Source organism: Simochromis diagramma, unplaced genomic scaffold (genome assembly GCF_900408965.1).
Source record: "Simochromis diagramma unplaced genomic scaffold, fSimDia1.1 OVJJ01000303.1, whole genome shotgun sequence".
Taxonomy (NCBI): Eukaryota; Metazoa; Chordata; class Actinopteri; order Cichliformes; family Cichlidae; genus Simochromis; species Simochromis diagramma.
The window spans coordinates 123783-136402 of NW_024386791.1; the positions used below are offsets into that span (position 1 = coordinate 123783).

General features: G+C 37.5%; 1 long non-coding RNA gene across 1 annotated transcript; it reads right to left on the reverse strand.

The window, feature by feature from the left end:
* Nucleotides 1–11174: 11174 nt before the first annotated feature.
* LOC120728584 lies at nucleotides 11175–12167 on the reverse strand. The gene is made up of 3 exons (XR_005694748.1): nucleotides 12065–12167; nucleotides 11416–11472; nucleotides 11175–11339 (listed from the first exon to the last, which is right to left on the reverse strand). It is a non-coding gene; the product is annotated as an uncharacterized LOC120728584 (long non-coding RNA).
* Between the last annotated feature and the right edge of the window lie 453 nt (nucleotides 12168–12620).

A 12620-nucleotide genomic window follows, 5' to 3' on the forward strand; every position in this document is an offset into this window, starting at 1 on the left:
TCACAGCAAATGTAAGGAAGGCAATTACAGGAAGAAAACAGGAAACCCTGCACTACATGTACCAACATCAACACACGTTCTTGCACTGAGCTAAAAAAGGGCTTTTTTTTTTTTTTTTTTTTTTTTTTTTAATAATCAATAAGATTCACTTTCCTTAAATAAAGTTTTCAGAGATTTTTAATCAAATCTTGACATTTCATGAATACAATTTTATTTTATGATCACTCGCCAGCATCTCAGATCTAATAAAAGGTGCTTAAAGTTAAAACACTGTTCATTTTGAGGTAGAGCGGATACACTTTGTTGGCGTTTTTTGTTTGTTTGCTTGCTTTAATTTTATTTTTGTTCCCACAGAGCCATTCTGCATTGTGGCTTGCTTTTAGCAGCATACGCTAGAGCTGATCCCAGCTGTATAACTTGAGACAGTGTCTGTCTCCTGAACCCTGATACTTGAATACTCTCCTATTTTAGTTTTTAAATTTCTATGGCCCACAAGAAGGCATTCATTCTGAGAACAAAGTGCTCTTTTGCAATAATATGTTAACAGAGATGTACTTATAAAGTCTTTTTGTAACCATAGCTATCACCATCTGGTGCCATTTAGATAGAAGCCGGGTACCCCCTATACTGGGGGCAAAATGCAGTTTCACCATTTGTGAAGTCAAGTCTTTTATGTAAATACAGGCATGTATGGTATCCACAAAAGCTTCCAAATCTCGACATTTTCAGCCCAGTAGTGGACACATGACTGGAGGAGGGAGTGACATAAATTTAGCAGCACTTTCTCACTTTGTACCTTCCAACTAGTGGAACTAATGTAAACAAGGTTATGTTCGTGTGATTCTATTGGCTTAAATTATTAAAAAGAGGGGTCAATCATGCAAATTGGCCAATAGAAGCCAAAGTTACAGCCCCTCAGAGTTTAAAGGGAAACGGGCTATTTAAAGAGACTGTGTGGGTAACTGTGCCAAAAATATTCAAAAGACAAGCATTTGTAGGCATGTAAATAAAGTTAAATAATTTCTGCTGTTCAATACCTGTTCAAGAAATTTCCACTCACAGATGGTGGCAAATGTCAAAAGACTTCAAAACCACTGTAACATTTGTGTTTCACTTCAGCAGCATTCATCCTTGCACAGATAATGTTCGTATGTTGATTGAAGATATGCTTCAGTAGGCAATAAACTCCAGAAAACCAGCAAAGTGGTTATATGCAAAAATAAATAAATAAATAAAACATTGAAGAAAAATAAATCTCCCTGATGATTTTGTAAGTAACAAATAATCAGTCTCTTGTATTTTATGGTAGTTTAATTTTAATGAAAGACAGAATATCAACTGATATGAACTAACAATTTTTTCTGGATTTTATTTATTTTTTGTTAATATTTTGTTAATATATTTCCAGTAAAATGAAGCTACCCTTAAAAATTTGACTATTCTTTTCTTTGTAAGTGAGACAACTTAGAAATTCAGCAAGCTATAATTTCCCTCCGCTGTATCCTTGTTGTCTGTTTCATTATTCTGTTCTGTTACATTTTGGATTGGATCAACTGATAAAATTTATGGGAGCTTAAGAGTTAATTTAATTTAACTAATTTAACTTGTTGTTTAACAAAAAGACAGCATGGAGTGATTTTCAGCATCGCTCTGAGACGGGATGTTCCTAAAGGCAAACAGTAATGTGAAGATGAAAAATGGCAGTCCTACAAAGAAAAATAAAATTATAAAACTTTCTGCTGTTTTCTGTCTTCATCATAAACAACAAAAGGTTGAGGGGTTTGAACTGTTGGTACAAAAACAAACTAGCAAGCATATTAGAACTGGTACAAATCCAGAAATAAGAAAACATCCCCAAATTTTTGGCATTTTCACATAAACTGCCAAATTCTGTGGACAAGTTCAAAAACCTTTTCTCCCAAGCTTCTAACTAATCATATAAACTTGGCAAATGATAAACCTGGCAGACTTGTCTCCTTCATCTGAGTCTTTCTTTTTGCACCATCTCTCCCTTTCTGCCTTCTCTCCATCTCTCACTTTCGACATCTAGTTAATTTCAGGGACATGAAAGGTTCTCGGCAGAACAAAGTCAGTCTTTTGTTTCCTCACATCAAAGGTTCAAAATCTCCTTTTAAGCTGCTTGATGACCGACTTTTAAAAGAGAGGGGTAGGTGGGCTCATCTGAAGAACAGAGAAGAGTTGACACTGGAAATAGATCAGAAACAATGCTCCCTCTCCATCCCATCGCTCTTCCTGGTAATTCTAATTCCAACATCCAGAGAAGTTTTGTAATGTCAACTTCAAATTAAGAGAAGGAACAAGTGAGGAAAAAGGCAATAATGAAGACAGATGGCAGTAAGATAGAGGAAACATATCTCTGTATATGTCAAGGTGACATATACAAGTCATTCACATTATTATGATACTGCCATCATCACCAGTGAGCAGGAGGGCAGAGCGCCTGTTTCTTTTGAAGCTTTGCTTGTGTTTCCCTGTTTTGTTTCTGTAACATAAACAATTAAACACTGTCATCTGTCAAACTGAAATTGTTCCAGATTATAGAAAAAAGTGTCTTATATTTGAGCCAGCATGCATACTAGTTTCTAATTCAGTTGGGCTAATGATCCCTTCATTATCGTGTTACAGGCCAACTGAATTTTATACTTTGTTGATGGCCCATCAGCTGTCTTCCACTGACTAGCTTTGAATCTAATTTAGATACAGTTAAACTGCAAGAATGTCTTCTGTAATAGAGGAACTGGGTAAAATTATAAATATGAAAAAAATATCTATTAAATATTAAAGAAATCACACATGCTGGATGCATGGAACAGGCTGGGAGCACAAATGGCTATGGCAGTGCTAACACGTGTTATAGAGTTAAGGGATATTCTTAAGCATTCTGAAATGACATTTTCACTTTGGCAATGTCATGTATGTTAAGGTGAAGGTTTCGCACAAGGTAGTGTATCACTAGCTCTTTTTAGGGCCATTTTTGTACATGTAAATTGAGTTGACCATGGTTCAGATGTTAGAGCAGGTTCTCTTGTAGAACTTAACAGCCTATTTTTAAAAAACGTTATTTAGGTGGGGATCTGAAGTCCATAAAAATCTAAACAGGGAATTCATAGAGAAGTTAAAAATCTTCTTTAACTCCAAGAAAGAAACAGGAAAAATATGCAGATCTACAGAACATGGGTTAGAAACTAGTTAATGAAAACAGAGTGGAAACGCCTGGGGAACTGCATGCAGCTGAACAAGATTCGATAAGGGGCAATGGGAGAGTAAGCTAAAAACAAGGCTCTCAAACAAATGACTTTCAAAATAAAACATGAAGTAACATCACAGAAAAACAGCTATTGCAGAGTTGAACGCAAAAGTTTAATGTGGATGCTTGAAACTCTAAACACCAACAGAAACCAGAATGGAGAATAAAAGGACAAAAGACTAAGAAGGATACAAACTAAAGATAAAATACAAGCCTAGTGATCGCAGGAATCGACTAGAAATAACAGACAAGAAAACATGAACCTTAAACCATGAGACTAAAGATGTTACACACTGTGTGTGTTGTGTAAAATATTTACACTGCGGCTTTGTGAAAACTTTGTCTTCCGAATCACTGGAAAAAAAAAAAAAAGGTTTGCATCATGTGATGATGAGCTCATCCCGATGTTTCTAAAAAAGAAAAGGAAGAGACAGAGATTCTGGGTTCAGCCAGTTGTCACGAGCAGCGAGCAACAAGGAGAATTTCCTGGGTTGATCCAGGAGTTGAAGCTGTATCATGAAAGCTTTCATACATATTTCAGAATGTCAGTGAGGCAGTTTAAATTCTTGTTGGCAGAGCTGGGACCACATCGGAGGAGGCAGAGAAATAATTTGAGAGAGCCGATTGACCCGGAGCAGAGTCTAGCTGTGTGTCTGAGTTAAAACAGCAATATTTTACTATTTCAATATCACTGTATATTCAGTACACTTGGGTACACAGCCAAGTGTTGTTGTATGTTGTTGATGCTGTGGTTTATTTGAAAAATCTGAAAAAACTAATTCTGCAAATATGTTCTGCAACATTATGCGGTTGGTGTGAACAGTGCATCTAGAATAGGTGATGAGACGGCTTACAGGGAGGAGGTCAGCGCTCTGACCCACTGGTACCGAGACAACCATCTTACCTTCAACGTCGCAAAGACAAAGGAGTTGATAGTGGACTTCCGGAGGTGCAGAGAAGCACACACCCCCATCACCATCAACGGAGCTGCTGTAGAGAGAGTGAGCTGATTCCGTTTCCTAGGTGTACACCTGGCAGAGGATCTCACATGGTCAGTACACATAAACAAAACAGTGAAGAAGGAGCAGCAGTGCCTCTTCTTTATCAGGAGACTGAAAAGATTTGGCATGAGCCCCCGCATCCTCAGGACCTTCTACCGCTGTGCCATTAAGAGCATCCTCACTGGATGCATCACCACCTGGCATGGCAACAGCACTGCTTACAACGGCAAAGCTCTCCAGAGAGTGGTGCGGTGTGCTGAAAGAATAATTGGAGATGAGCTTCCCTCCCTCCAGGACATCTACAGAAAGAGGTGCCTGAGAAAGTGGGGAGGATCATCAAAGACTCCAGTCATCCCAGCTAGAGCAGGGCGATATGACCAAAACTATTTATCACGATATACATTTGAAAATTTGCGATAACGATATAACTGACGATAAAATTGACACTAGACAAAATACTTTCCAACTCCACAACGTTATTAGTGCAAAAAACCCCATCAATGTATTTTCACTTAAACAAGCAGCTGTTTTTTATGTGCATTAAAGTTATATAAAAATTTAACAGTGCAAATTCTTTGCTGACAGTTTAACCAAAATGCATTTCCAGTGGAAATTGGCCGACATATCCTCAGCATAACCATGTATAATATCCACAAAACTTAAAAAGAGGTTATACACACACAATACGGTAATATGTTGAAGCACAGTATGTATCACTCCGCGAGGCTCCTGCCAACGATAGCCGTAATGCTCCAACAATCCATCAAGCGGTGGGTTCGTAGCTTAGCAAAGTCGTACTAAAACATTTGACAGATTTTCGAGCACCGTGTACATAAAATCGTTTCGAGGTCAGTAAACACAACCAGAATTCATACATAAGGCGCACGGGATTATAAAGGGCACTGTCGATTTTCAGAAAAATCAAAGGATTGATTTTAAGTGTGCCGTATTTTCCAAACAACACGGTAATAACGACGGCCCGCTAGCATGCTCTACCAAAAATAGTGCTTTGTTGTGTATCTGACGGACAAAAGCTAAACTAGTTCCACACCACTGAAGTTGCAGCATTTTTACAAACCAATTCTGGTTCATCTGTTTCATTCAACGATCCACTTTCGCTCTTCTCATTCTGCGTAGCCGCTATGTGCGTACGTAAACATAGGCACTGCGCATGCGCGTTTTACCCATATTCTATCGCGATATTTCATTTTCCTATCGTTGCCCAAAATTACACCGGTATTACCGTGAACGGTATGATATAGCCCAGCCCTAATCCCAGCCATAAACTGTTCAGACTACTTCCATCAGGCAGGAGGTACTGCAGTATTCGGTCCCAAACCAGCAGACTTAGAGACAGTTTTTTTCCATCAGGCCATCAGATTGCTGAACTTCATAGACACCTCACCTTACTGGAACTTCAACATTATTGTAATGTTATGTGCACATTGTGCTAGGAGATGCTAAAATGCTCAGTGGTTCCCATACTTTTTTTGCTGGGCCCCCCTTTGTTTTATATGAAAAATGTTGCCCCCCCGCGTGCACACGCACTAACACATCCTCCAACCACACACCCATATTTTGCTTCATTGCGGTTTATTTCACACCTCAAACATTTAGTAAACAATTAAGCAAATACAAGTAATCTGCAATAAATTACAGGTAGTAAGAAAATAAACTACTAACTCTTTTACGCTACGTCCACACCTACACGGATATTTTTGAAAAGGCAGCTGTTTCGTCCACACGTAAACGGCGTTTGAAATTTTTTAAAACTCCTTTTTTGCTTTTACGAGAATACAGAGTTCGTCACGCAATGTCAAAGGTATGTGCCTTTTTTCACGACACGCTGTGCGCCACATTATTGTTTACATGAGATGAATTGCAGAATGGCAGATGGAGACGAAATACTGTTACTGTTAATCTGACTGTCTTCAGGTTTTATACACAGTTACAGTCCCTCCATTTACAAAGGCAGAGGCGTCACGGTGTGATTGTTTTACGTGTAGCTGTTTCTTTGTTTTTCCTGTGTAATAATATTCAACATTGCTATCAATACATTTTATTTTTTTTTTAAATGACTCTCTGTGCAAAATGGGTTTAACAACATAAACAACTGAGGGATACTGTTTGTCCGGAAATTTGGCAGGATCAGCCTGATATTATTTTTATCCCACTGTAACTTTACTGTATAAAGAACTAACATCTCCAAAATGTCAGGAAGTTAGTCATTACAACAAGTGTTTGTGAACTAAAAATCAAGAATGTGGGATACTGTTTGTCTGTGATTTGGAGAGCCCAGCGCACGCTCCCAACGAAGGGAAAACCAATTCTGCAGGGGAGACCTACCTTCGCACTTGTGCAGGTGAAATCAAAAGGAAGATTTGCTTCACCATATTTTCTAGTCTTTGGCTTAGAATGAAGTTGGTTTGGAAACATATCCAGCTATGCTTCATCTCCTGCTTTGCGTTTCTGTGGGCGCCCCGTGCTAACAGTGTCCAAGCGTTTTGTTTTTTTCCTTTTCATACCGCGCCCCCCCTGCCATGACTCTGCGCCCCCCCCCCCCAGGGGGCGGGCCCCACACTTTGGGAAGGTCTGTCCTAGTGGTTAGCTTGGAGACTGCGTCAAGTGAATTTTTCTGTGGCTTGGCTTGTATTCTTTCCTATTGGATGTTTAGGGTCACATGAGTGGGGTAATGCAGGAAGCCATTTTAATATTGGGATTTGCACAATGAGGCGAACCAGAAATCTCCCTGTTTAATCCTTCAGCATCCATCTGTGTTATGCCATTGAGAAGCTTTGTTTGTAAGTTTAAATTGTGTTTCATCTTTATGAGTAGTAAGTGATGCAAAATTTATTGTTTTGATGCATATTTGGAGATATATAAAAATGCCCAAATCTGTTCGCCACGTGTAGCAAATGTATAATTCTTTATTTTCCTTTAGTATATTTCTTTTTTGTATTATTTTGTAGTTTCACAAGTTCTGGGAAAGCACTGTAAGATGCACGTTGGTGAAGACAAACAAGCAAACAGCCCTCAACTTTACTTTCACGTCTGACTCATCAGTCAATGCTTTCAGTGCCTACTGCATATGTTTAGCTATCCATCACTTCGTGTACCAGAACCACGCACGCAGGGGACAGAATAATTATGCACTCCATACTGTACATAAATGCCACTTGTTTTGCACAATTTCCAACTGCCGACCTCTGTATATTTTATTTTCATTTAATTTTACACACTCACACATATATATATTCAATAATGCACATACACTCTTATATTTGTACATATATTTATTCTTATAATTCTCGCATTCCTATTCTTATGTTGTTGTATTTTGCACACCTCTGTTGCTTGTGAAGCTCGCACACTTCACTCGCATGTGCTGTACCAGTGTACCTGCACATGTGATATGCCAATAAAAGTGCTTTGATTTGGTTTGATTTGATAAACTAAGGACTCTAAACTGCCAAAAAAAAGTTTAATAATAAGGAATTCTAAAACACGAAACTTAAGAACAACAACCAAACAGAGTATATTGAATGGTAAACATGAATTTAAAGTTCAAAACACAAAACCGAATACATATCTATTGATTGTAGAGTTGGCAGTTTAATTCTTGGCCCCTATTCATATGCCTGAGTGTCTTTGGAAAAGACGCTGAACCCCAAGTTGCTTCCAATTGAGTGTTGCTTCCAGTACGTTGCATGGAAGCTTTGGCACAAATATTTTTGGCTGTATGTGTGTTGTAATTACTGCTTGTGTGGAATGTGGATCTAGCCAATTAACAAGACAGCTACTTTAACAACATCCTGCACATTCCTGTTTGGATCCTCTTAATTATGTAATATTTAGTCACAAGACTTTCATTAGTGAGGCACAAAAAGAGTGTGTGTCTATGTTGTTGTTTTTCTGTTTATAGATGCGAACAAACACACACACACACATGCTGTAAAATTGAACACCCTGCAGAAGTCCTTTATAGAAAAAATGCTGTTAAATCTGGAACACAAACACACACTCGTTTTACCTACATCGTGGGGTCCACTGCGTGGCAGGTGCCTGATGGGATCCACCCTTTCCAAAGGGTGTAAAGACACAATTTTCACTCCTAAATTCATAAGAAATTTATCTAAACTTGAAAATGACTTGAAAAGTCAAAAACTCTCAAATAAATTTTAAACCTGAATTTTTGTTTTAATGGGGACCAGTCATATTGTGTGTAATTCACAGTGGGGACCAGTCAAATGTCTATGAGCATACAGTCAACAACACTGAACCATGAAATTTAACCTGTGTTGGGTAGAAACCTTATTATCAGATTACATATATTTTTAAAAAATCTGATTCTAAAATATTATGAAATTACACAAACACTATTTATGAAATTTAAGAATGTTGTAAAAGCTGAGCAAAAGGTAACATTTTGTATAGTGTTTTACTTTGTAAGATTGAACATATGCAAATAAAATAATTTTAAATCAATTCAGTTTATCAGTTAATTTTCATCACATATGAAGAACCAGATCTGCTTTAACAGAAAATGGAAAACAACATTTTTACTGAAACCACCACATGCAATGTTTCCAAACCACATTTGACGGTTTAAAAAAAGTCACCTACTGTACGAAATGGGCTTATGCATTCACGTAACATTTATTTCAGCCTTTGAAATTGAAACAATCAGCCCCTTACATCCAGCAAACATCACATATCAGATTGTTTGAACTTGTAGCTCATCCAGCTCATGATCCATCACATTTCACAGTTAAATTTAAATTTCTGTGTCAATGATTGGCTATATTTCCACTAATAAGAATTAAAATCCATTGAGAATCACAAATGTGATCTTGGCCTCAAGCACAGTTTTGTTGAAGCCCCATTAGGTGATCATTATGTTTATATTTGATGGTCATAAATTGCGCTGGTCAAAATGTTTTAATTTTGAGCAGTACTGTAGGAATAGCAATTCTTGTGAATGGTGACTGGATGGATTGACAACGGATGTCTTGCCATGACATGAGCTCATCAGTCCTTCATCCAGATGAGCTAAAAACATTTTTTACTGCATTTTCAAGATGTGGTATTTTAAGAGATAGATGTACTCACTGATAACCAATTTTAGATATATCAGTATGGGAATGCCTTTTTCTTTTCAAAACATAATTAAAACAGTAACATGAATTGCATTTTTTCCTAACTTTTTTCTTGACCTCCAAAAACATTGGTCCAGCACAAAATGTAAAAATAAATGCAAACGGGCAGACAAAGCATAAATGAACAATTAAGAACAAGTTCAGGCTGTTAAACTCATTTTGCAGCTTTATGCTGCATTGCAGTGATTCATTTTTTTACGTAGAACTTTACCGCTGTCCAGCTTCTATTTTTAAGTGCTTTCGGTGAAGCCTCAATACAGGCAACACACTCTGACTTTCCTGGTACTTTACCGGACTCAATGAAGGACATTAGTGTCTTTTCCACAGCATGCACCTCAGCTGATGTCCAAGTCCTCTTCTTTGATGTTCCTAAAATAGAAAAGAAAGTGACTTAATACGGTTTTAATAATTAATTTAAGATAAATTAAGACAAACTAAAAGGGTAGACACTGTGGTTTTATGGTAATCACTTTCAAATTTTGAATTGTTTCCTCTTAGCTGTTGAGGGTCCAGTTAAATCATGAATTTTCAGAATATTAATAAAAGAAATCTGTCAGTGAATTGGCAAATTATACATTAGGTGCTTTATCACGGTTATCTGTGGATACATCCTAGTTCCCTGAAACTGCCTACACTTTTCTATCATTTGCATCTTTTTGTTGCTTCTTAGTACCTCCCAAATAGGATGGAGGATAGATACAAGAAAATGTAAGGAAACATCCCTTTCTGACAAGTGAGGTAGCCGATCACAGCTGGATCAGTTGTCAGTCAGCTTTAACAGTTGAGACTAATCCTAATAGAGACACTTGAAAGTGGCATTGTTTTCTCCCTGTAGACTGCTATCAGTTTAGCACCTGTACATATTTGTAAATAAAAAAAATTTGTTTCTGTTCTGTGTCCTGTTCTGTGTGTTTGTTTGTTTCTTTTTCTGCTGATACAACCAAATTTCCCCTCGTGGGACAATTAAAGGATTATTCTATTCTATTCCTAAAATTTGACCTTTGAATTTCAAAGATCAAATCAGATACTTACAAATAATCAGCCTGTAAGTAGAAATAACAAATAACTTATACCTATACAAATACCTAGTCCAGTCTATTTCAGTTAAAGTATGTGTGTGTGTGTGTGGGGGGGGGGGGTTGTTTGTTCTTTTGGGCAGAGCTTTTGAAGGAAAACAAAGACAAAGTTTGAAGCAAACAATTTTACCCAATCATGGTTAGAGAATTAGTGCTAACTGAACTGACATGGCTTGAAAATAAAATGGTAGGCTAGCAGCAATAGAAAAAGCTAACAATTATAAGCACACAAGGGTACAAAGAAGGTTACACAATACCGGCAACGACAGTGCAGCCAGGCTCTTTAGTAGGTGATACTCAAAATGATCAGTCTAAAAAAGTTCTAAAGTACATTCAGTACATCCAGTTACCATTACAGAAATTATGTTTTTCTTGTGGATTATTGAAAATCTGCTCTAGATACCAATCAAAAAGTTTTCAGGTTTGCACAACTGAAATATACCCAAAAAAAGGAACTTCTATACTCTCTTTGCTCCTGTTTGGTTTAATTCTATCCAATTTGTAAAAGCAGGTTTAGAAAAAGAAGGGGGGGGGGGGGGGGGCAAAAACTTAAAGTTCTGTAGTTTTTTTGCAAATTACCCATTTTAATGCCATCAGTGTCAGATTCAGTTTTGTTTGTTTTAGTTCCTGTTCCAAATTGAAGTTCCTGTTCCAAATTAAGATAGCACAGAATCAAAATTCTGTAAATTTTCTTTAGGTTTTTGTGAAGCTTGCTTAGAGGCTAAATTAAGACAGGTACCTGAGACGTAACAGGGTGTGCGGTAGGTGTGAGAAGTACCCGCTTTAGGATCATCAATGTCAGATCCAGTCTCCATTATTCTCTCAGGTGTTAAGGATCCTTTTTTTTAATTTCTGTGTTTATAAAAACCACAAAAGAATAAAAACAGGTACCATCTAGTTAGTCTGCTGGATACCTGTGGGTGTTTCATCAAACTCGTCTGTGGTTGGCTGACTTTTCGATCTTTGGGATCCTTTGACAAAAAAGAAGACAAAGTCAGTAATGGTATATGGTTGACCTCAGTGCCTATTCAGCCTTCACACTACGCAACGTATTTTTTGTGAGACGTATTAGCTGTATGTAAAGATGAATGGCATGTCTCCACATCTTTGCACTATTCAAATGATAAGATTAAAAAAAAAAAAAAAAAAAGCACAGACATTTGTTACTTGTCATTTGGATCAAGAGTCTGCACAATAGTGATGGGGCAGTGCAGCAAGGGATATAGTTCTTGTCCATCCACCTGCCAGAAACAAACTGAAATCAGCTGTCAATAATGACAGCTCACAGCCTTTTTATAACATTGAAGTACACTTCAAAGCAAACTGATCAGAAAATTTAACAATTGAACATACATTCGTGTGATAAGAAGTAAGTAAAATGAGAGAAACTCTATCAGAACAATTTATTTGGCATGTACTTTGAGGTTTTAGTTTGTCCCCTCTGTTAACAGTCTGCCACCATAAGATTCCACATTTAAGCTGCAAGTTTAAAAATTATCATGTCATCTATTTTTATATACAGAAAATGGTTGGATGCTAAAAACAGTTAAACGCGTCACCTACTCGATGTTGAGGAACTGAAAGATGAGTCCAATGATACATCCGCCTCTGAAAGATCACTGTTCACATATTTCTGCATTTCTTCTGAAAAGCAGTGATAAGAAAAACACATAGCACAAAAGACATTTACTCTGAAATAGATACATAAATAAGAATATTTTGTTTACCATTGGGATTCATTTGGATTTGACCGAGGCTCATTCCCTTGAAGTCTTACAGTCTGCCTTGTTCTAGGGGTAGGGAACTCCAGGCCTCGAGAGCCGGTGTCCTGCAGGTTTTAGATCTCACCCTGCGTCAACACACTTGAATCGAATGATTAGTTCATTACCAGGCCTCTAGAGAACTTCAAGACATGTTGAGGAGGTAATTTAGCCATTTAAATCAGCTGTGTTGGATCAAGGACGCATCTAAAACCTGCAGGACACCGGCTCTCGAGGCCTGGAGTTCCCTACTCCTGTTCTAAAGCAATGAGCACTTTGCTGACTTTAGCCAACTCAAGTGTTCCTTCAGGCAGTCTATAGTACTCCCTATGGACTATTATATCATGGCCTAGAAAAAT